General features: G+C 35.6%; 1 protein-coding gene across 1 annotated transcript in view; it reads right to left on the bottom strand.

Moving 5' to 3' along the window:
* Positions 1–24,777, bottom strand: part of csmd1b (CUB and Sushi multiple domains 1b) — a 352,370-nt gene that overhangs the window by 243,930 nt on the left and 83,663 nt on the right. The window lies entirely within an intron of this gene.

Raw genomic sequence — 24,777 nt, 5'->3', positions numbered from 1 at the left:
GAATGACGTTGCTTCTGCGCATTATACTGAGTCTCGACTACAAAATCATTTTTCCAGGACAACAGATTGACAAAGATGGGGTAGAGAGACAGTCAGAATGACGGTTACACCATTGACGTGGTCACCAGTTCTCAGATCAGTGAATTCTCTTTCTCAGTGGACACTTCACTGGTCGTTACTCGTTACTTCAGAGATATTCGGCAGTCAAATTTCACTCAAGACTACCCCGACTGATGCCACCACCAGCTCTCGATGCAGGGCTAACCGCAAATAGATAAATGTTTTATTCAATACAGAGGTTATGTTATGGCGTCACACCTGCCGTACAAGATCTGTGTTGGTCTCCATTGTTTTCAGCATTAATTATACACTCGCTTTGTTGAAGGACCCTCTGGTTTCTAAATGATGCATCACCGAATTTCACTATTTTTAGAAGTCTGCCTTTCTCTGTGACCCTCTCTTGCTCATGAGGCATCAAAATCTACACTGAGCTGATGGCTGTACAGACAGACGTATACAAAGGTGTGCGTCTACAGATTGTGGCATTGATGTAGCAACTGCAAACAGAATTACTGAAACCAATTGTTTCCAAAGAGCTAAATCTATAAAATATTAATGATCTAATGCGTTGACGTCAGCTATATTCACAATATATTAACTCAATCTTAACAAAAAGGTATATTAATAACCGTCAGGTATTACTTGCAGCAGGAAGCTTGCATTCCTTATTAGCGTCTCAGGCTCCACACTACCATTATTAATTCAGACATCTCAGAGCTGAACATTTTTATTTTACAACTGAATACTTCACAATGATTCCCATTGTTGATATAAATGTTGTTCAAATAAGACACCCTAGCAGAAATGCATTTAACGAACCATGTCACTTAACCTTGCTACATATGAAACCTAAACTTATAATATTTTGCTTTAAGGTCACAGTGTCAGATTTAGGGCACGTCATAAATATTTGCTTGGAAGCAGTCTGACAATTAATATGGTAAGTCATATTTAAAGACCCACGAATAAAGGTCTCTATCACTGTTACAAATAAGTAGATCTGTAATGAGAATATATAGAGGGAGAGATAGATGTTTGCGGACATCTTACAAAAAGATATATATTTTTATAGAAGAAATACATCTTCGGAGCATTTAATTTAAGCCATACCCTCAATAGCTTGAGATAAATATGAGGTACAAAAGCATAGTTTCAAATGTTCTAAACTTTTGGAAAAAGGTCATTCAAAAAAATATTTATCTTTTCTATATATTGTTTTATTTTTTATTTTGTTAGTTTAGTTTTGTGTTGTTTCCCCTCAAGCTCAATATTTTTAAACACATCTAGAGATTTGGGTGTTTCATCTAATGAAAAATATACACACACTCAATTGTAAATATATTGTAGAAAGATTTAAACATTTCAATCATGCATTTAAGTGTCACAGCCATAATCCAGAAAAAATTTCCCATAGAAAAACACTGGAATATCCTTAAGTAAATGTAAAACAAGGAACTAGATTACTTAGATGCCCATGTAAGATAAAACAATTACATTATTACCCGATCAAAATCACTTACAAGCAGTTGCAGTAAAGGAGCATTGCTCTTCAACTCAAAAGTACTAAGTGATATTTAATAATAAAATATATATACATATATATATATATATACATACATATATATATATATACATATATATATACACATATATATATATATATATATATATTTTTTTTTTTTTTTAATTGCAATCAAGAAAACTGGACTAAAAATGAACTGGAATGAAACAAGTCATGTTTAAGAGCTTTGTTAAATCTAAGAAAACTGAAGTAGATCATGTTATGTCTACCTTGGACAACAAATCAGTGCAGACGGAGATATTATGGAAGAAATCAAAAGCAGAGTAAAAATGTGATGGCGTGCGCTTGGAACCACGCTGTTCAGAGGAAATCTGCCCACTTGCAAACCTAGCAAACGACCACATAAAAGAAGGGAAGATTAAATAATAAACGTTGTGTGACGTGGGAAAGAGAAACTGTATATCGAAACAAGTGGAAACATCTGGGGGAGCCTTCATCCAGCAGTGGATCGAAATGGACTGATGGTGATGGTGTATATATATATATATATATATATAGTGACCATGTTATACCTGGTGTCCAGGCACAGAGGTAGGGTATAGTGCAAAAAGGTAATTTATAAGTTATTGTTATTGCCTAAATATACATACATTCCTGCACCTCAGGAATTGACAGCACGTTCAATTTCTACTCTTTTGAATGTCAGATAAGCCGCATTCATCAGCAAGATTGAACATTATTGATTATGATGCTGGGGAAACTCCAATGTAAGAAGAAATGTGTTGAATCTCTCCTTAGAATGTATAATTAAATTTCTAATGCAGCTCCCACAACCGAGCGGTAAAATACAGCTGATTGACAGGGAGATCACATGCATCAGTTTACATATTTAGATGGTGTTATCCACAGAGGAGAGAAGACTGGGAAATTAAGGGTTCCTTATACACGCTATTTATTATTTAAATACATCAATATGATCAATTTTGATGTTTGACACTGCACTGAAACCAACATCTGCTACTATGTTCCATTCTGTGTCACAAGTCACAATGACGTCTGTGTAAAAATCCTTATTGATTTTAGTAATAATAATAATAAAAAAAAACATTGTAGTTGTGCTTGCAAAAAAAAAAAAAAAAAAAACAATTATACATGCCCAACCATTCGTGTTCATGCACATGCTTTTTCCCGGGGTAAAACACACGTGGGTTGCCCTAAGGGTTGCCATACTGCATGCCAATGGTGTTCGGCGCCTGTGTAAATCTCCCCCATCTGACCCTTGCTATCGATGCAGGAAAACTGTTATCTTACAGGACCAGATACTCTTGGCAATGGATTTTTTGGTTCATTTTCAAGTTGAATACCTCTCCCTCAGCAAAGTGTGGTGAGAGAACAACGGTCCAATGAGGTCCACCCCCCGAAGGCAGCCCGTGAGGCAACGGTCACACGTGAACAGGGTCTAAGGCTTGCTAGAAGTTTAAAGTGAGAACTGTGCACAGGTGGTCCACGGATTATCATTGCTTCAGGATTTATTTTCTCTGCTGCTATAATCAGGGGGATTTTGTAATTGACCTTGCCTGCAGAAACTAAAACTGAACTGGAAGTACAGAGGGAGAAGATCTTTATTGCAATCCTGTTTTTTAAAGGGCTGCCCTGCATGAACCTGTGAGCAATCCTAAAAGATTAATTGAAACCTACTTTCTATGAATGCAGCATACTAATAAATCAGGGCTTTAGTTTTTGATTTCTGTTAGGATTATTGCATCCTGTCTTCCTGGGCTCTCCCACTGCCTATGGCCCAATCTTAAAAATATATATTTTATATTGCAAAATAAGTTGTTGGTGACATTTGTTCTTAGATTTATTCTCCATGCTGAGATTGAAGAAATCGATTGACCTGCCATGGTGGCTGCAGGGAGAGGACTTACCAAGAGCATTATCGTCTCGTGCTTCTTTTCAGCCTTGACTCGTTCTTAGTCTGATAAAATATATAGGAGACAATTTATTGAATTCATATAATTTCCCATTTGTTGCATAAAGCAATTTATCCATCAACATACTGTAAATCTAACTTGCTGCCAAGTGTATGTCATCTATTTTAGGCCTGTGTGGGCATCTTGTTCCTTTACTCTAGCAGTCGTCCATTCCCACAGTAGATGGTGTCAATAAAGAAGAACTTTTCTCCCTCTTGTATCTAAGACAAGCCTTTTCATTGTTCTTCCCTAACTTTACAATAGATTTATAAACTATTTGGGGAAAACCACAGCATCTGAATAGGTCAACTGTGAGACAGGAACATGGGTATGTCTTATGAACTGATTTGCAGACTTTAGTAAGGGTATACTGTAAATTAAAATCCTTCAAAGTATAAACCGTTTTGGGGGGTGTGGGGTTTTTGAGAAAAGGACCATGGACTATAGGATATAGCTAATAAATAACAAATCCAAAAACAAGCTTGTTTGCTTACGTCTCAAGTTCCTGGTTCTGCTTTCCTCGCGGGATGACATATTTTTTATAGATCTTTTATAGAACTTTTCCTTAGGTGGGTGTGACATTCATTTCTTAATGTCATCCCTTGTTTATAAATACTATAAATAAAGAGATAAGGTGTATGTTTCTTTTCCCTAATAAAATACATATCTTTCAAGCAATAAAGCGTCACTGCATAAATGTAAAGATATCACAGTGTTTTTTTTTTCTGCCTAATCTATAAATTACTTCAAAGGAGGAAGCACTAAATGCTTTGATCTGATCTAAGGATTGCATCCACATTTATTTATTTATTTATTAATTTATTTATTTATCTATCTATCTATCATTTTATTAATTTTTTGGGGAGCGGGAAGATCTGTCAAATTACTTAAACTTTCAAAGTTTGTCCCATATACTTTAGCCGAGCTGTCAAACCACAACAAAAAGAGTGTGCCTTTGCCAAATCCAAACAAAAGACAAGAAATACGTAAAAAACAACAGCATGTAAAGTACACTGCTATTGCTGTATTCCTACGTAGGTTGGATTTATATATAAAGGAAAGGCATGTGGAAGCTTCACAGTCTTGTCTACAGGGAATGCAAGGCTGGGAAGACATCCACAAATGTTTTGTAAAAGGATGCAGTGGGGGATTCCTTTTTATAGCTTTAATCGGAAGCCAAAATATGACCCAGTTGAAATTCTAAATCTCTGTCAGCTTAGAGCTAATTAAAAAAAATAATGAAATAAAATTACAAACATAAATGCTCTCCCAGAAATTAATAAAATCCAACTATTGGTGGAGTTTAGCGATTGTCGAGGTTTCAGAGTAGACTGGTGACATTTACCTCCGATCATTTTCATTTTATTAGCTGTTTGTACAGGACACTGCATGACGTTATCGCACAGTTTAAGACATTCAGTCCGTTCAATTCAATACTTTTGGGACCACCACTTTCTAATCGAACATTTTCAATATGTATTTGGTATAGTGCCCTCTGCCAGGTTGCCACAGATTAAAAGAACAATATACGACAGTGATACAAAATGTAAAAGTAAAGCAACGGGCACAGAGGAGACGAAAATAAAATCTCCTATAGGATGACAGACTGTTATAGGAGAAAATACATCCCTGGGGGGCCACAGTTTAAGGCCCAGGCCTAATGGCTACATCACCTCCAGACAATTCAATATAGTATTTGTCATTCCATTCTGTAGAAGGAGAAATGGACGTATAATTGTACCCACTAAAACAACTACAAGCAACATCTAATGTTTAAGAAATGTGTGACCTTTTGTAAACAGTAATATTATTTTGCATATTATGTATTTATTTTAGTAATCAAAGTTTTATGTTGTAATTCATGTTTAATGGTTAAAATTGCTCATCTTTGCATATGAAGCTTCAGAAAGCCCCAGCTACTTTCAAAATGTGGCCTTGCTTTTTAAAATGACACAAAGAAAGTATTAGCCTTAAACTGGCTGAACTATAACTCATCAAAACACATATTATGGTAGACAAAGGTTGGTGTTCATTTAAAACAGTAACACACCTCATTTTATAAAACACATTCTCATTTTAGCAAAGGTTCATTTTAGTGAAGTAAGGTCTAATCACCAAAATAAATTGCTGTAATTATTTCAGTACTTCACCAACAAGTTGAGATTTCCATAAGTTTCCAATCAATATTTATACTTTTGCATCAAGTTTAATTGTTCACAATCATCTACTTAAATGTTATACTAGACAACAGTTGTGGCCCAGTTGCACAGTGGCACTATAGATACCATGTATAGCTGTGTAAATAATGTATTTATTGTGTGTGATGTTTTTACAGCAGTCTACTGTTAATACAATTCAAATAAACAGATTGTTGTAAATTTGTTGCCTATGAAAGCAATCTGGGATTCACAGTATTCACAGGCTGGAGAATGTCAACATCAATGGCAAGTTATATGTTGTTTAAAGGCAGACATCTTGTAAGTTAATGTTTTTGCAGTATTAATCCACAGTGCCTATTGTTTTATTTGTTAATTAGTGTAATATAATGTTCTTAGAGGCTAATGAAGGTGCACAAATACATCATTTTTGGTTTAAACTTGGCCATATATAACAAAGAATACAAACAAATCTAACCTTTTCCTTTAAGAAAAGCAGCCCAAATACCAACCTCGCAGAAGCAAATGTCTCTCCCATTATCTCCAAAATTAAAGCACATGAGGAAAAAAAAAAAATCAACACAAATTGTAGAATAGGGGATATGGTCAGAATGAAAACCATTGTACTTATTGTATTATCAAGAATGAATCATTTTCTATGTGTATTCACAAATGTTACCCAACATTTGGGCAAAATAGTCTTTGTTAAGGGTTCTCTTTCAAAGGGATGTTTTGTCCAAAAAAAAAAAAGGATAATGATTCATTCTGGAGAATAAATTATTTTATTTTGAGTGCACCCCATCTAATCTATTCATAACTTCTCCACAATATTAATTATGCATTGTAGGTTGTGGGTTATCTTGTGGTAAGGTCACTCCTGTGAAAGCACCTTATTCCTCACTACAATACTGTCTAGATTGTGATATCTTAGGGTAAGGCAAATTACATCCTGGGCTTGTGATATAATACATTACAGATATTTTGTGTGTACTTGAATTCAATTCTCCTAAGAGGTTATCACACATGAAGACTAAAGCCAAGACTTCATATTATCACTGTATAAAGACCCATCTCCCATTTGCTCTTTTGTTCATAGTCACTGCATTTGCTTCAGTACATTTCCAGAGTCACTCCAAGTACATCAGTTTTGTCCATTAGTTCTCCTCTCTACGCTGGTTTCTGCCACAAGATCTCTCGGGTGTATCTCAACTTGCACTTCTACTCCTCGAGTCTCTCGTCTCAAGAAATAGTTTGGATTATTAATTTGGCCTAATGTGGGAGAACGCATGATCATTGCAGAATTAAATACTTCTTGCATTCTTGCCTTGTTCATTTGCTGAAGGATTTGTTTCTCGTGCTTCGCCAGTTCTGTCATTAAATTAGTTCCTGCACAAAATCAATAATATTTCTGTTCTGATGTAGATAAACACCCTCGTTGATTGCTTGGAAGGCAGATCCTGTTTATATTCCAAAACCCAATCCCGAGAAAAGTGGGACAGACCCGCCCCTGAGGGTGTTTGGGAGATGTGGGACAATGTGGTTAGAACAAATCCGCACTTCAGATTCTCAAAAATCCACATCTACTGGTAAAATAGTTAGAAAAAAAGCCTTATTCTTTGTGAAGTATGCCAAAGATGGCTCAGAGGCACATGTCCTGATTTAGACAGGATTTCAACACCTCACCGAACCGACAGGTCCTTTTAGTTAGAGAATACGGATCACTAAATTATTTTCCAAATGTCAGATCTGCTTCTGCTTTGCTGAGTCGTCGTGTGTGCTTGAAGCATCAGTAACGCCAGCAGACCTTATCTTGACAAACCATACCTGTTATAGGCAGGTCAAATAAACAAGGCATTCAAACATGGAATTTACTATCTATGCTGTATAAGAAACAAAACTAAAAACGTACATTTATATATTGATTTAATTGCAGGTGCACATCCTTGCCAGGGAGCTATAATCAGAGACCTAAACATTAAGTAGTTTCTTATAGTATACAGTATGAGTGCTTGTGTGTATGATTTATCTGCATTAACATATACATTGGCTGTATAGTCCATATTGTGGCAGTCCACAAAAATTTCATACCACACGTGTTCCTCTGTGCTGAAACAACCCACCCACAGACCCCAGGGCTGCTCAGTCCCTGCACAACGTCAGCACCTCCTCGAGACACATGCGTCCAGACAGCAGCTGAGAGCATTGCCCTTCTCCTCCACATCCATCAACATCTCTTACCTTGTACTGCACTCCGTGTGTGTGATCTCAGTTTGGTACTGTACTTCACCTTGTTCCAGCACTTATTCACCGGAGATGAGGGATGCATCCTGACTGGTTGCCTACACTACTGTTTTTTTTTTAAATCTGCACCACTTTAATACATTGCTGACAGTAATTGTCCCTGCTTAGTTTCTTTTCATTTATGTGTCATTTTTGTTTTCTTATACTTAATTTTATTCTAGTTGCTGTGGTTGTATTTTTTATTATACATGCTTACTTGTACATGTATACATGTTTTTTGATTTGCATGTAAAACTTCCTAAATGCACATCGCTGGATATGCATAGATCATTATTTAAGATTGTTTTTTAAGAAGTAAGATTGTTTCTCACAATAAACAAAATGACAAAATACATGATATAAAATCTTAATTTTCTATGTTCTACCTCTACATATTTAAATGTGTGTGTATGTATACAGACAGTGTGACATCCCTTCTCCTGTGAGGGTGCACGGTACCACACAGTTATTTGCACACTAAGCAAGTCATCTGAGAAGACTTTGAATTGGTACACTTTTTTTGTATATGCTTTAAAGGTACATAAGCTTAAACTTATTATTTGTGGTGGCCTAGCATTTCGGCTGCAAAAGTATATTCCCCTGAGACCTCTGAAGAGAACTTCTCTCTGCTGAATGTGCCAGGGAAATATAATTTTGCAAATATAATACTCTCACTAAGAAATTATTCTATTGATACACATTTATTCTGCAGAGATTTTAGAGCCTGGGAGGCTACTTTTTCATTTTTATTTTGCTGTAGTGCTTAATATGCCTCTAGAAACCCAGAGACTATCTAATTGTAACATTAATAACTACTATTTGGTAATATTTTTGTGACAAAACTAAAAACTATGTAAAACTATGCTGCACTGCTTTCAGGTAAAACAGACCAACAATTAAAACCTTTCTTGCATAACAGTATGTATTGTATTGGTTATTTACATTTTCTTACATATTTATGTTATTTGTGTGACACAGTGTGGAAAAACACTTTTTTCGACACCCTCCATATGTCTCATATGTTATACAAAGGCAAACAACCCAGTGTATGTATTCATATTTCACTATTTGGCCCACTGAACTTGGATTTTTACTTCAGCCTGAACATATTGTAATTGAAAGCAATTGTTTGTTTTTAATATACAGTACTGTGCAAAAGTTTTAGGCAGGTATGAAAAAATGCTGTAAAGTAAGAATGCTTTCAAAAATAGACGTGTTAATAGACTATACTTATCAATTAACAAAATGCAAAGTGAGTGAACAGAAGAAAAATCTACATCAAATCCATATTTGGTGTGATCACCCTTTGCCTTCAAAACAGCATCAATTCTTCTAGGTACACTTGTACAAATTCAGGGATTTTGTAGGCATCTAGTCAGGTGTCTGATTAAACAATTATACCAAACAGGTGCTAATGATCATCAATTCAATATGTTGGTTGAAACACACTCATTAACTGAAACAGAAACAGCTGTGTAGGAGGAATACAACTGGGTGAGGAACAGCCAAACTCTGCTAACAAGGGGAGGTTGCTGAAGACAGTTTACTGTCAAAAGTCCTACACCATGGCAAGACTGAGCACAGCAACAAGACACAGGGCAGTTATACTGCATCAGCAAGGTCTCTCCCAGGCAGACATGGGGTTTCCAGGGGTTTCCAGATGTGCTGTCCAAGCTCTTTTGAAGAAGCACAAAGAAACAGGCAACGTTGAGGACCGCAGACACAGTGGTCGGCCAAGGAAACTTACTGCAACAGATGAAAGACACATCATCATGCTTACTTCCCTTCAGAATCGGAAGATGTCCAGCAGTGCCATCAGCTCAGAATTGGCAGAAAACAGTGGGACCCTGGTACACCCACCTACTGTCCGGAGAAGTCTGGTCAGAAGTGGCCTTCATGGAAGACTTGCAGTCAAGATGCCATACCTCCGACATGGCAACAAGGCCAAGCGACTCAACTATGCACGAAAACACAGGAACTGGGGTGCAGAAAAATGGCAGCAGGTGCTCTGGACTGACGAGTCAAAATGTGAAATATTTGGACGTAGCAGAAGGCAGTTTGTTCGCCGAAGGGCTGGAGAGCGGTACACGAATGAGTGTCTCCAGGCAACAGTGAAGCATGGTGGAGGTTCCTTGCAAATTTTGGGCTGCATTTCTGCAAATGGAGTTGGGGATTTGGTCAGAATGAATGGTGAAAGTACACGCAGATACTTATCCATCATGCAATACCATCAGGGTGGAATCCGATTGGCCCCAAATTTATTCTGCAGCATGACAACAACCCCAAACATACAGCAAAAACTATCTTCAGCGTAAAGAAGAACAAGGAGTCCTGGAAGTGATGGTATGGCCCCACAGAGCCCTGATCTCAACATCATCAAGTCTGTCTGGGATTAAATGAAGAGAGAGAAGCAACTGAGGCTGCCTAAATCCACAGAAGAACTTTGGCTAGTTCTCCAAGATGTTTGGGCCAACCTACCTGCCGAGTTCCTTCAAAGATTTTTCTTCTGTTCACTCACTTTGCATTTAGTTAACTGATGAATATAATCTATTAACATGTCTATTTTTGAAAGCATTCTTACTTTACAGCATTTTTTCACACCTGCATAAAACTTTTGCACAGTACTGTATATAATACCATAAGACAATAAGACATTCTAAATTATTATTATTATTCTAAATTCTGCCATCACTGATCTTGCTTCTTTCTGTATATATAAGTAACTATTGCAAAAGCTGGATTACAATGAATTACTTCTGCATAATCCTTATACTTTACAAATATTAGATATATAGTTATACATTTTATATCTATATAAAAATATTTTACATCATTTTAATGAAAAAAAAAATGATTCCGTTGACCTTTAACTTCCTGTTGAATGGTATGGGATTTCAACTATTCAAGATCGGAGTCACTCGACGCGTTTACATCAGGGCATTTCTTTCTCCACAGATCTATGATAATATGTGGCAGTCCATTCGAGCACAGCGGCTTCCACTGATAAGGTGTTAGAGGTCAGTCCTGATGACCATCACATTCAATTACCTTCACCTAGTTATTTGCCAGATTTGATCTCTAGAGCAGCTGAGTTGAGTTCAGATGGAAATAGGAAAGAAAAGTTAGCTCCCTGTAAAAGATAACACACAAAATGTATTTATCGATTTATGTATTTTAAATGTCCGTTGTTAAGTTAGTTCTGGCACCATTCACTGAACTATTTATTTGTGTTGCCAAGCTAACTGATTTTGGATTGCATGTTCCAAGGCTTAATTCATCAGACTGTATGCTATATTGCTTATTAGAAACACACAGCGATATATATGGTAGATTTAATTCAAACATAGGGTAGTTTTATTCTCAAGTGCTGTTCAAGAAGTTATGTATGCATGTACATATATTTAGTACTAATACAACAACACATGTACTTCATAATGAATTAAAAGCCCTTAAGCACAAGTGCTGTATCTATAGGTTATATGGGTTTAAGTTGCTGATAAGCCACCAAAGTTGAAATGCAAATCAACCCTGGAGGTAAGCTGCATTCCAACTTCTTCGCTCATTAAATACATTAACTCTTTGGGGTGACAGGGTGGGAAGGTTGTGCAATTAAACACGAGGAAATGTATTTCACAGAAAGAGGTGTGTAGCTGCTGACTATGAGATGTGGATGCACCAGCGCCAGACACCGGAGAAGTTTCATCCCTGCATACTAATGCACACCAGGGTACGCGGTTATTAAAGTAAGAAATGAGAAAAGATGAGAGGTGAGTAATGAGAAACCATATGGAATTGAGCACAAAACTAATGTAAAACAACCATTAAATACTTCTTTTGGAAAATACTTTACAGTTATAATTAAAACTCTTTCTATCTCTCTCCCACCCTCAGACATAAAAATGCAGAATACCATTATGTACACTATTAAAGAAAAATTAGTGTTACTTATAAAAGGTACAATGGCCCCAAAGAGCAGAAGCAGATTAATTATGAATGTCTCTTAATTATGCAAATCTATACCGCTCAGTGAAAAATGTGTCTAAACACGGAGATTACAATTTGTAGGAAGGAGAAAGGCTTGTAAAGACGAAGCCAATCAAAATCATTACAGAAGCCGTTTCCTAGCACCTATATATCAACGAGGCTTTATCAAACACATTTCACATTGCTAAACAGTTCTGTATTAGGCTGTAGTGAAGTAATTGGCAAGGACTAAATATGTAGCCCTTGTACTGCTTGTGAACTCGACTGTAGGTAATTGATATAACTGGTTTTGTACAGTACTAAGGTCCAAATGGGATATTCCTTTCCCAGAATTGCAATGCAAGCATATTTGTGAAGGAAAAATGTGACAGAAAAATACAATACTCAGTGCACATCTATGATAACACAACAGCTGTTTTACAGTTTTAATTATTTGTAAACAAGATGGATGCTGGTTAACAAGTCTTACCTGCCACGACCGGGCTTGTTAGTAAAATAACGTATTTTCCTAAACGCTGTCAAAATATCATTAACCCCAACATTACATATATGGAATCTAGTTTCAATCTGTCACTTAATTAATCTTCTTGAATGTCTTCTTCAGGGCTGTGAAGCGTTTAAAGGTTAGTTACTACCTTTTAAGCAGCTTCCTGTGCATTTTATTTCACACAGATCTTATCGTTGACTATTTTAAAGTTCTGGATAAACAGATTGTATTAAACACAGATCTTTACTTTTGTCAGACGCTAGATTTGCAGCACAGAATTGCATCCTTGTCGAGATTACAAAATGTCTTTCTTACATTTTACAGCATTACTCCATAGCTTTCTGCATATGTTCTTCCATTTATATTGCTAATTCTCCAGGGCCAATGAGCTGCTGCCACATAAACTTTCATTCATTCATTTCCTACACCAACCAATTTGAAATCCCGACTCTCTTCTGAACTTCTCAACTGACCCGAGGACAGCAGGGGTGTTTACAAAAGTGTTCTTTGACACATGTGGTTGATGAGCCAATCACCTCTCTTCAAACTGCAATCCAGCAGGGAAATAATGGAGTTTAAGTGTCAGCTGAGGAACAGGCCCTGTGAATAACATAAATTCCACCATGTACCCAACAGGAATCAGCAATCGCTGTTGTGCAGCGGACCACGTATCGCCTATCCCAGGGGCCCACGACTGACCTGGAAAGACAAAGGGCCATCTAATTTTCATGCCTACCAAGCTTATAATATATGTGATCTAAAGCAAATGATTGATGGTATCTGTGAATCCTGAAGGATGGGGCTGTGCTGGTACTGGTATAGTTTACTGTGTTTCTTAAATTATGAATTATGTAGTCCATGAAAGACAGCCAGATATTCCAATCCCAATATAGATATGCCCTACATAATTAGACAGGATCCGTCATAAGTTTCAAATGAAAATGAACAGTAGGCATCATCCATTTGTTTCCTTTTGTCCTATGAAATCTGTTTTATAGAGCAAATAAACCTAGAGCTAAAACAAAAGTCCAACCAACTAGTTTTATTATGTCAGTTCTGTAAATTCAAAGGACTCATGAGGAACAAAAATATAATAACTTAGTATATATATATATATATATATATATATATATATATATATATATACACACACACATACATACACATACATCTTGTGCTTATTTTTCAGGGAGAATAGTTTTTCTCTTTGTACCCAAAGGATATATGACGTTTGTATACCTGTGTTTTGAACAGTTTATAAGAAAATATGTAATGAAATAAACCTTGACTCCACTGTGGCAAACTAAGCATTTTCTATGCTGACTTGACACATATATATAATTAAAAATCCTGTTCTATGTATCCTAGCCTAGAGCTGTAGACGTTGAGTATTTTATTAAACACTGTGGCAATGTCACTGTTTCTGGAACTATTTGTGCAGTATGGCTCCACCGAAGACTGTAAATGTTGCCCCAGTACCTCATCTCCCAACGTGTCCTACCCCCAGCTCTCTAACCCCTACCCATGTGGTCTATGAAATATATGTGTTTATGAAACATGCGTGTTCTACACTTTGACAGTTTATCCTATTGAATGACCAGTTAAATGTAAAGGAAAAATTATACACATTCAAAAAACAGCATTTAAAAACCCTCGGCAGAGTAAATTATCTACAATTGTAAATATGGCTTCACTGACCCTTATTTAAAGTCACCATCTATGTTGCAAACATGACTGGTGCATTCTGTACGTCATCTATTATGCATGGACATTTCACGATAAGAATGTATTATTTTCACATAAAAGCATTGTTGTAGGGGCCTCTTCCCCGTGATTGAACACCACGAAGACCATGCTGGTTAGAAACCACTAACCTGACTTTTGTGGGATTAAACCAAGATGTAGACAGTTAGAAGATCAGAGAAAGGGTAATGCTCATTCGTTAAACTAAATCTGTGGCAAAAAAATTAAAATAAACGCTATTATTTGATTTATTTATTTTTGTGTGTTTTTATTGAATAAGAAATGTATGCAAAAAGCCTTGATGCATGCAAAAAAACCTACACATTTGCATTTAAGCAATTTAAGAAAATATCATCTTGTTTCACCATTATCAGATACTGCTTAACACGTGTTAATTAGGCATAATCTTGAAAGCTGTCCAAAAATAGATGACAAGTGTCAACATTCACATATATACATACATATTCATGTGTGTTGGCCATTATTAAACAAATAAATACATAAATACATAAATAAAAAGCAGTAACCCATCACTTAAAAGATCTGAGGTATTACAGTGCCGTAATATGAATTCAAAAACAGCATACAATAGATATTCAAATTGAAAGTTATTTAATGAATATGCATTCACATCATTTTTCTTATAATATTAATCCAGAAATGGCAGGTTTAAGTTACTACCTACAGAATCTGTTTATTTCCAACAGCAACTATGTTTTACATAATCATAAAATTACATTTGAATGCTTGTCCCTAAAGACAGGCAATGTATGAACCCCAACAATAGCCAATGCAAACATTCTAGGCCCATACAAATCTACACACAATTCAGTTGACTGTGGAAAAGAAAACCTAACCTTAATGAAATTTAATTTAATTGAAATGGTAAATGTAGCTAATTACTCAAACTAATGTTCTCCCAAACGTAACTAAGACCATTCCTCCTCTATCTCTAATTCAAATTTAGCTAGGTCATGTTTTTTATCATTCATTTTAAAGGTGCAAATCTTCTGTTGTGACAAATATGGCCTTTAATTAGCCTAACACTCTGATAATATTCAACATCATTAATACATCACAGTGTTGATGGGAGAGATCTTATTTATAAGTCACTGAATGTGGTTATCCTACAATAAATTCATCCTGAATTGGGTAAAAGTGTATTTGGGATTCGCAGGAAGGTCAATGTTTTGATTCGGTCTTGGCCTAATCCTTGGGATACTGTTCTGTGAAATGTTTCAATTTGATGGGAATATAGAATGCCTTGTTCTGTATTCTATAGTGTAGGGATGTCAATATCTCCACAGATTGTGGGGAATTCTATACACTTTAAGTATACAGTATTATATAGCATTCTTAATTTTCAGTTCAGTTAATACCATCTTTGTAATGCTCTGGATGAACTTCTTCATTTTAAAAGTAGAAATATACCAGTATAATGTACACTGATGACGATTTGAATTTTCCATGTTCATTAAACAAAAATAAGCTGTTTTTCTAGTAGGCTTGCCCAAAGTTGATGAGTAGATGACTAATGTAGAATATCAATTTGTTCGACTGCCTTTGTGAATAGAATCTTCAAAGTGTTTTAGTGCATTTTGCATTTCCTGGATTCCGATGAAATGAAAGGTGATGTTATGAATGTTTTTCAAATTAGCAAAGTCATGTCTGTTATAATGGTGTATGAAATGTACATACATAACAAATAGAAGTATAATATTACTTTTAAAATAACATACTCAGACCCTGGAAAATATCTGAGAATTTATGTGGCATAAAAATCAGAATACGATTTATATATAATCGTATGATACTTAAATGTATGGTTGTTGTGTCTTTTAGTTTGAATTCCATCTTATTCAAATGAATGTCATATATGTAGATTTAAACTTGAAGTTAAGCTTTATTGAACCCTGTACATAGATGGGGGGGGTTTAACTGAAACCCCTTCACTGAACTGTGATTTTTGTTTTAAAAAAATAACATTTTTGTGTCGGTCTTGCTAAAACATTATATCAGAACACAGATGGATACGATAGCCAATAGTCTGAAATCGCTGGAATACATAATGAAGAAGAAGCCCATAGCCAAAAACTGCAGGAAATCAAAACTGTTACTAATTTAAAAGAGGCTCTGGTATTTTACCCTCGCTATGATCTTAAAATCTGTCTCATTTACTTTGAGAGCACAGAGTGTCTGACAACACTTTAAAATAAATACAGTCAATTGCAGCCCTTTTGAAAAAGATGAAATACACAAATACAAATGTATACCTTTCCTGAAAATTTATGACAGATAAAATCATTTTTCCTAATCGCTATTCAACAGCTAAAAGCATAAATTAAAGCATAATTCAACAATAGTTTCCATTTTCTTGATAGAAGACAGGAAAACTACCCCAAGATGCTTGTAAATGACACGAGCAGTAACAGGAAATGGTGGCCATGCTCACATTATACACTTAATTACTGACCAGTACAGTAAGGTCTTAAAAGGTCCTGTGGCAAAGACATCAGCTAATATGCTGAAAATGTAGGCAACAGTATTTTTTCTCTCTTCTTAAATGTCTTTTAGAAATCACCTTAATCCAGTAGCTTAACTTTTATGATGAGTTACTAATTAAATAGCAATGTAAAATTACAGCAGATCCAGACTAACGCAAGTATCACCGGGAATTTAAATTGACTTCCAGAGGATTGGTTTAAACTTGTATTTAAGAGACACTTCCCTAAAAATATATGCTGAGCAAATTTGGATTTGAATTCGTATTCCCAGAAGATGCACACCATCTTAAAGGGCATGAAGAGGCACAGAAATCAAAGTTACAACAGATTACACACCCAGATGTACATTTTCATATTTAAGTTGCATTCCTCTTGTTTGGATCAAGGCTATGGAGTTAGACACATTAAAAAAATCTTTGAAATCATCACCCCATCCTTAAAGCACATACTGGCAATGTATTGGAAACAAAGCAAGTGGCCCGAGATGACCTGTGTGAAGCACAATTTTGAATCATTTCAATATTTCCCATAACCGCTGGGCTGGGCATTCAATCTAACCACCTCCTGCGATGTTTCTGCCCCAGAGGAACGTTGCCCATTAGTGGGTGTGTACACCGTGTCGTTTATACACAGGCACATATTTCATAGGCTTTTCTTGGCAGCAGGGGTCTCCGTTACATTATACCCCCCATATCGAAAAAGCCCAAACTCGAGCAACACAAGCAGCCATTCCTGAATTATTTTCTGTCTTCTGTATTCGGCTGGCTAGGCATTCAGCTTCTCAACCTCCTACTGGCTAGCATGGGTGATTTTTATTTTATTAAAATGATAAAAACCTCTGCATAGGATATAACTTTCAGGGACTTTATATAGTTTTTAATTAATTTTCTATTATTTTTCTGTCCTGTTGTAAAATATAACCCTCAACTGAATTGCTGTTCTGAATAATTTCCCGCAGTTGTCCTTATACGATCCTCCTGTCTTTATTTACTTGCCTACATGTTTTCAGGGGATGCAGTTGTCTCAATCTTACAAGAAAGTAAAAATAAATGTAAAAATATGTTCTCACTGCAAATGTTATAGCAGTTAATAGAGTAGCAGATAAAAAACAATTTTCCGACAATCAAGACATGGTTAAAGGCAAGGATACTTCTATGATAAATATGTACACAATCCACGCATCGAAAAAGACTAACAAAACAGTACACTTTATCATGATGTAAATCTTTTCTAAATTCAGAGCCATTAAACATGTTTTTTTTTTCAGTTCAGTGATTACAAAGCCTTTCTTCTAATAATATAATTTTTTGCTCTACTGTTGATTAAAATAAGGCTTTTATTCACCTCAACGGGCAGTTAAATGTTTGATTGATGTAATAATTTTCAAATACACTATTGATTCTTGTGTAGTTGCTCTTGCAGGGCTTTGCAAGACATTTATACTAATGAAATATATCAGTTAAGCTTTCCAGAATAATTGTCTGGCATCCGGCAGGAATAATAGCCAAATGTATTTATTTATTTATTTATTTATTGAATTGCTTATTTATTTATTTAAGTCAAGTCCGCGCTCTGTATCTGTCAACGTAAAACCCCCAAGTCCGTTTATTTGTATCTCTAAATGTCACTGACTGAAAATGAACTGTTGGATTCAGAAAATTAATCATTTTATCATCCCATACATGTAATAAAAGTGCTCTTCAATTGCTTGACCTAAACAGACTTAAAACTACATTATTTACTTATTATAAAAGGTTTTGAGAATACATATAGAATACAATACCATACAGATTTCAAAAGCACAATACTCAACACAATGTACTCTATCATTTGATGGGGAAAATGCCCATCGTTTCTTTTGACAGAGAGCTTTTGGAAATCTTTAAAATGTGATTTCAAACAGAGTTATGATTTCAAGAACTCTGCATGATTTTCTGCCATTTCCTGTCTTCACAAAACATTTAGGCAAATACTAGAGAACAGCTTGAGGAACCTAGATCTGTCGATTAAAAATAGTTCAGATAAATATGGCACTATTTAATAAAACATTTTTAATTCAGTTGTAAATCGGAAGCATGCGTTTTCTTAACAAGGTGTGTTTTGCTGCCCAGTGAATAAGAAATTGGTCAACATGTACAAAATGTATGGACCAGAGTTTCCATTCTGAGATAGAGAGAACAATCAAGTTCCCAACATTAGACCCAACAAATACAATCTTTACATTTAAATGAGATGTTAGTCAAATTACATTCAATTAAAATGTTCTTGGAATCAAAACATAACTTCCGTTACATTGAAGTAAAAGAAACTTCAACTTAACTATGGCTTGATGACACACACACAGTCATGCTGTCTATAAAAGTCTATACAAAGGCTCAAAGGAAGGCATGATTTAAAAATTCAATAATATAAAATAAATTACACAGTAGTGTGCCTTAAAGTGCTACATATTGGCTTGTATAAGCTCCGTCAGCCTGATTAACTATTAATAATATCTCACTGCAGGCTTCGATGTACTTCTCAGTCAAACTATTTCAAAGTACTTTAAACCTGGGCCAAATGGACATTTATTAAGAGAAAGTGTATCACCGTGTAATTTTACTTATAAGTCAAAAGTTCAAATACAGATTTTGTTCAGCTAAAATTGAACAAGCTAATATTTTTTCTAGCTTCCTCCTGTTCTTTGAGGGTCAGTAGACAGATTGAGATTTAACCTATCGGTGCGATGAGAAACCCAGAGCCACTTTTTTATGTGCTTAGAAAGATCACAGTCTATGCAACTACAAGAATTAGCCACCAAGATGAAATGTTTAAGCAGGACCACAAAACTAAAACACCACAACATAGTATAAAGGAGCCTAAAAATGTTAAATGCTGCCAATATCCAAAATTAGTTGAATTTTGTCATAAACAATTCTGAGCCCATGACTTTTCTGTTTCCGAAGGTTTATACTTTCATATATAATTAGACTAATTAAACCTAGTTATATTGCAAAAGAGGAAAATACTCCAAGCACCTTGCATTTGTGTAGTCTGCTCTTACTACTTTTGGTAATAGCATTTTCTTTCAAAAAGGTGGAGCAGATCCCTGGACAGGAGTATCGCGGTTCGCCGAGGAATGATTGAACAGCAGAAAGACGACTTTGTTTTCCACAGGAAGAGAAATAAGTTTGCCAACTTAAACGCTTTTAAACTTGCATCCTTAAGAATGTGGTTAATACTTTGGGGAGTGATATTCCTGTCAGGCAGGGGCAAGGAGTCCATTGACACTTTTCAAAACTATCGAAAAACCGCTTATTTCACACCTGGACGTGACAGGAAGCCAATGCAGTTCCTGTAGGGTTTCGCCGAGTCGTTTGTTCAAATCACCAGAGAGAATGTATCGAGTCGCTCTGTTTGCCCTCTTGATCAAACACCTAACAATGCTGCGCTAGTCAGTCCAGAGAACCCCAGGAGAGGGTGGGATCATTTATAGCGCTGTCTTTTTCCTAAAACATATGTAAGGAGAATCTCTTATGAAAACCCAACTTAATTAAATTACAAAACATCAGCTATATAATATATAATCACATTAAAATCCCATTTCAGCTAAACCTTAATTGCATAAATTCAAACCTTTGACAGTGATAAAAAAACAGAAACAAATAAAAACCTTTAGCCACAAAGAAGTCTTTTTACACTGCTACATATTTTCCATGCTTGCTTTTTGTTACAAATGGTTACAGTGTTAGTGGTAACAATGCTTCTCTTGATGCTATTATGTATCGATCACCCTCACCAATTGTTGCTTTCAAAGTGTTTTGCTAACTTGATTGCTGTATAAAAATTACTTAATTGCAAACTAGAGCACCACAATAGCATGTATGTAAGTATGTAGTGTTTATGTATTGTACTCCTCAGAAGCTTAGACTCCTGATATGTTTAAATCCAAAACAAGTCTATATATAGAGAATTTTAAACACAGACAGAAGAACAGCCAATCTATAGGCATTTCAAAGATGAAAAAAAAAAGCTTTCATAACTCAGGACTGTAGTTCCCAAGATATGAATCAATTGATTTTCCAGCACAGAGTGGAAAACCTAGATAGAAGCTAGTCCATCATATTTGATGTGATTCTAACGACTGACTAATCAGCTCTTCTTTGTACGAACCTTACCAGTAATTAAAACTGGATTCATATTCAGCATATTCATTGCAATTGTTAAAATTCAAAAGGATAAAAGCATAAAACGGATAGTTTAATTTGCACTTTCCATTTATTCACCAGCTAAGTTACATCTGACAGAAAAAACAACAACTATTCTGTACAAGAAAATAATACACGATGTGTGAATCGAAGCAAAAAACACGCCTAAGTTCTTTATAATTTGTTGTGAATGGGTCAACTGACTATACAAGATTAACACCTGCAACACAAGTATAGTCGATCAGTGACAAAACAGGGCCAGTGGCAAAATTTATAATTTTAATATGTCATAGCTTTCTAACTACTATTGGAGGATGGGGGGGATGTCATTATGTTTTATTTTGTTATATATCGGAAACTCAACTACTCAGTAGGATTGTTTTCTTAATTAACCACAGTAAAATTGATCAAATTTGCAAAGTGAAAAATGTGCTATTTTTAATTCTTGAGAACATCTGGGGTAAAAATTTGCTACTTGGTTACACATGCATCGAGGGTACTGCTGTGCCACTCACGGCTCTGCAGGCAAATAGATTGCAATTAGTCTGGTGAAATGGCCCATAAATCAGAACTCGGGGGTTGCTGGAAAAACCTGCAGGACTCATAACCGGATGACATCACATGCCATCAGCAGAAGCAATAGGGAGCTAAAGGTTCAAACAATATCAACACAAATATCTGCAGTGGTGCAAGACTGAAGTTAGCAGAGCTCAAGGAAAATGCTAATTATGCTATTAAGTTATTTGCATGAGGAACACATGACATCTTCGTTAGCAAAGAAAATCAGTCATGTTTTTAAAGTCTGTAGCAGAAGTTGAGTCAATGTGGCATTTTCTTACCCGTAAATTATTCAAGAAGTGTCCTGGTGGACTCTGTGACAGCAGGTGCTGTACAGTTCAGCAGTCCTTCTTGTCATGTGAAACCGGACTAACCTAATTACAGCAAACCGCCTGGAAAGTGTCGCTGAATGACAGGAAATTAGAAGTACAATGTACACAGCACAGATTCTTGTTTGAAGTTTCTAACTTTTTTGACAATGTGTTAGAATAAAATAATAAATAATGAAAGCGCTATTGTATAAGACGTAATAGGAATTATTTATTCAAGACTCCAGTCTGATCTCAGATGGGATATTTATGAAGCTGCTCCAACACAGAATCTCCCGATTCCAAAAAGACAAAAAATATAAAGACAGTCAGATTTTTGTGATCGTCGAAGATGATTCTGCTTTAAAAGACTCTAGTTTGGAATAAGAGAACCCTGTGTTGAAAATTGATGGCATCAGCAGGCCTTTTAAGAGAAAGAAACTTCATGGATGAAGAAACGTTGCTTACATTTTGCCAAGATGAACCCAACTACACTGTGCGTTGGAATATAAATAATATATTGAGAACAACTGTGAAGAAAGGGGGATAATGTGTGATGTGTGTGTGTGATGGTTCTGAGAGGGTTGTTTCTGGGTTGAAGTAAAGCAGTTCAGTATCCACAGGGTGAGGAGCTGATTTATTAATACACAAAGTTGTAAAGATTTGCAATGCTTACACACACAAAGAAAATTGTAAGCAGTGGATATGCACTAGTAGGGAGCCACATCAAAAGTTGATATCATCTTGGGTATCACTGGTGTCCCCATCTTACACAGGGTAAAGAAGAATAGGCCCAGGTGCGAACAATCATACAATCAATGAAACTGTTGTTTCCAAAATTATTCAGATTTCAATTCACTATCCAGGTTAATCTCTCCATTCACTGCTGTTCACTGCTAAAATGTCAGGGATGTTGTTTTTGGGACTTGGTATTTACTGTGGCATTCTCACAAGTATCCACTGGGGAGGAAGAAATATACATCATCCATCAAAAAGGTATGTAAAGTATGTGAGTGAGTATGTAAAATTATTTCTAGGCAAGCGAAGATGTAAAGCACAACAGACGATTTGACGAGTGAGTCACTTATAGAGGTTTGGACAGTGTTCTTATTAAGATGGGTTAAGCAGCTGTTATCTATACATTCACAAAACTTAAATTATAAGAAAAACTCTCCTTAAAACTCTATAAATGCTAAAAATATACTGATTTGACATTCCTTTTTTCCCCCCAAAAAATAAAAACATACATACACTTTCCAACTAATAGAACATAACCCAAAGGTATTGGTCCTACATACCCTCAGCCCCTCATGCTTTAAGCGCTGTGGTCCTATTGCATTAGCAGTGAGTTCATTCCCGAGTCAACAGCTGAAGCTTCAGTGATATTTTAACTTCACAAAAATCAATGAAATGTTGTACTTTCCTGGATGGTACTTAGCAACTTGTATTTACAAGAGACCCAAAGAGAATTCAGATCAACACAAGGATGATGCACACAGCTGAAACTACATAAAACATACATTTAACACTTATCTAAAATGAAAGTCCCGTAAGGGTCAGAAGACACAAATATGGATGCAATCAGTCTTGGGGAATAAGTAAAGAGATGCATCTCAAAAAAGGCCAACAGCATCTGAACCACATTCATGTTAATCACATTTATCTAGTAAACTTGATTTGGTGGCTGAAGTATTCGACAACCCATTGCTGCTTGGATTAACATATCGACGTGCAGCCAGGCCGCTGAATGCAAAACTACAGAAGTACCAAAGAAGATTAGAAAGATCGATGCATGTCCAGAACAGGCAGATTGTTAGTAGATCTGTAACTGCTCAGAGTCGTCTGGTCTTCTTAATCAGCTTAAGTATTTCAAATAAGCATTTCTAATTTTAACCAAATGAGGACTAATAACTTAAAAACAAACAACGGCGTAGGCAGCAGGTGGATCTGCTTTTGGTTTTGTAGCCAAATACTTTTTTTTTTTTCTCTCACACTGTTGACATTTATCAAATATAATTTCTATATTTATCTAGGTAAATAAACACCTCTGCAATATTATATTGGGACATGTAAAGGTAGGTGAAATATTCTATTTTCGAAAAATAACATTTTCAGAAGCTTGTCCATTCCACAATAACATCTAACCTCTTGTTTACAGCATTCAGCTTACCAGACTGAATCTGAATTTTATAGAAGGATGCATGGATATTTTTTAAATACAGAAGTAAACAGGAAGGTTAAATAATAGAAAGGGCAATGTTAAATATTTTAAAGCTACACACACACACACACAGCATATGTATATGCAAATATCAAGATGAACTACAAACTTTAAGTGAAGAAATTGAGATGGAATAAATGTATATAAAAAACTACATATATTAGTTTATACCTATAGAATGAATTTTCCAGTACACAGTATTCTCACTTTTATGATTAAATGCTTGTAAAACATATTTTGTTGTGGGCTCTTGCAAACAAAATTGAATAGTATGCATATTTGGGACCAAGTCCTATCGTGAGCCAATCATATGAGACTTGTAAAAATTGCTGTCGTTAAGTAGCTTTGGCAGACAAAAGCACTAAAACACCCTTACTGTAAATCTAGTCAGCTTAGAAATCAACAACCTGTCTGTCTACTTTGAATAGACTCAATGTTTAACTTAAAATAAACAATAAAAATAAAATAAAAAACTGAAAACATTTTAGTTCTCATCCACACCCAAGTGTAAGTAAAAAGTTCAGCTGACAATCGCATTGGATAATACAGTCTTAACTTAGTCTGTACTAAGTCTGTGGCAACCTTGCCCCTAAAGTCCTCATTCATCTTGCAAGAGGTTGGACTTCAATCATCTGTAAAGGAGTGGAAATAAATTGTCCTCTAGTCAAATAAAAATCCTCCATTGCAAAGTATGTCCTAAATACAGACATATTACAGCAAACCAAAAGATGACGTCTTGTTGTTCAAATGCAAATACAATTAATACAAAATAATCATCTTTAAATGGCTTTGAG

The sequence above is a fragment of the Amia ocellicauda genome, chromosome 23 (genome assembly GCF_036373705.1).
Source record: "Amia ocellicauda isolate fAmiCal2 chromosome 23, fAmiCal2.hap1, whole genome shotgun sequence".
NCBI lineage: Eukaryota > Metazoa > Chordata > Actinopteri > Amiiformes > Amiidae > Amia > Amia ocellicauda.
Note: the sequence above shows the minus strand (reverse complement) of the source record. Positions and strands in the feature narration are given on the sequence as shown.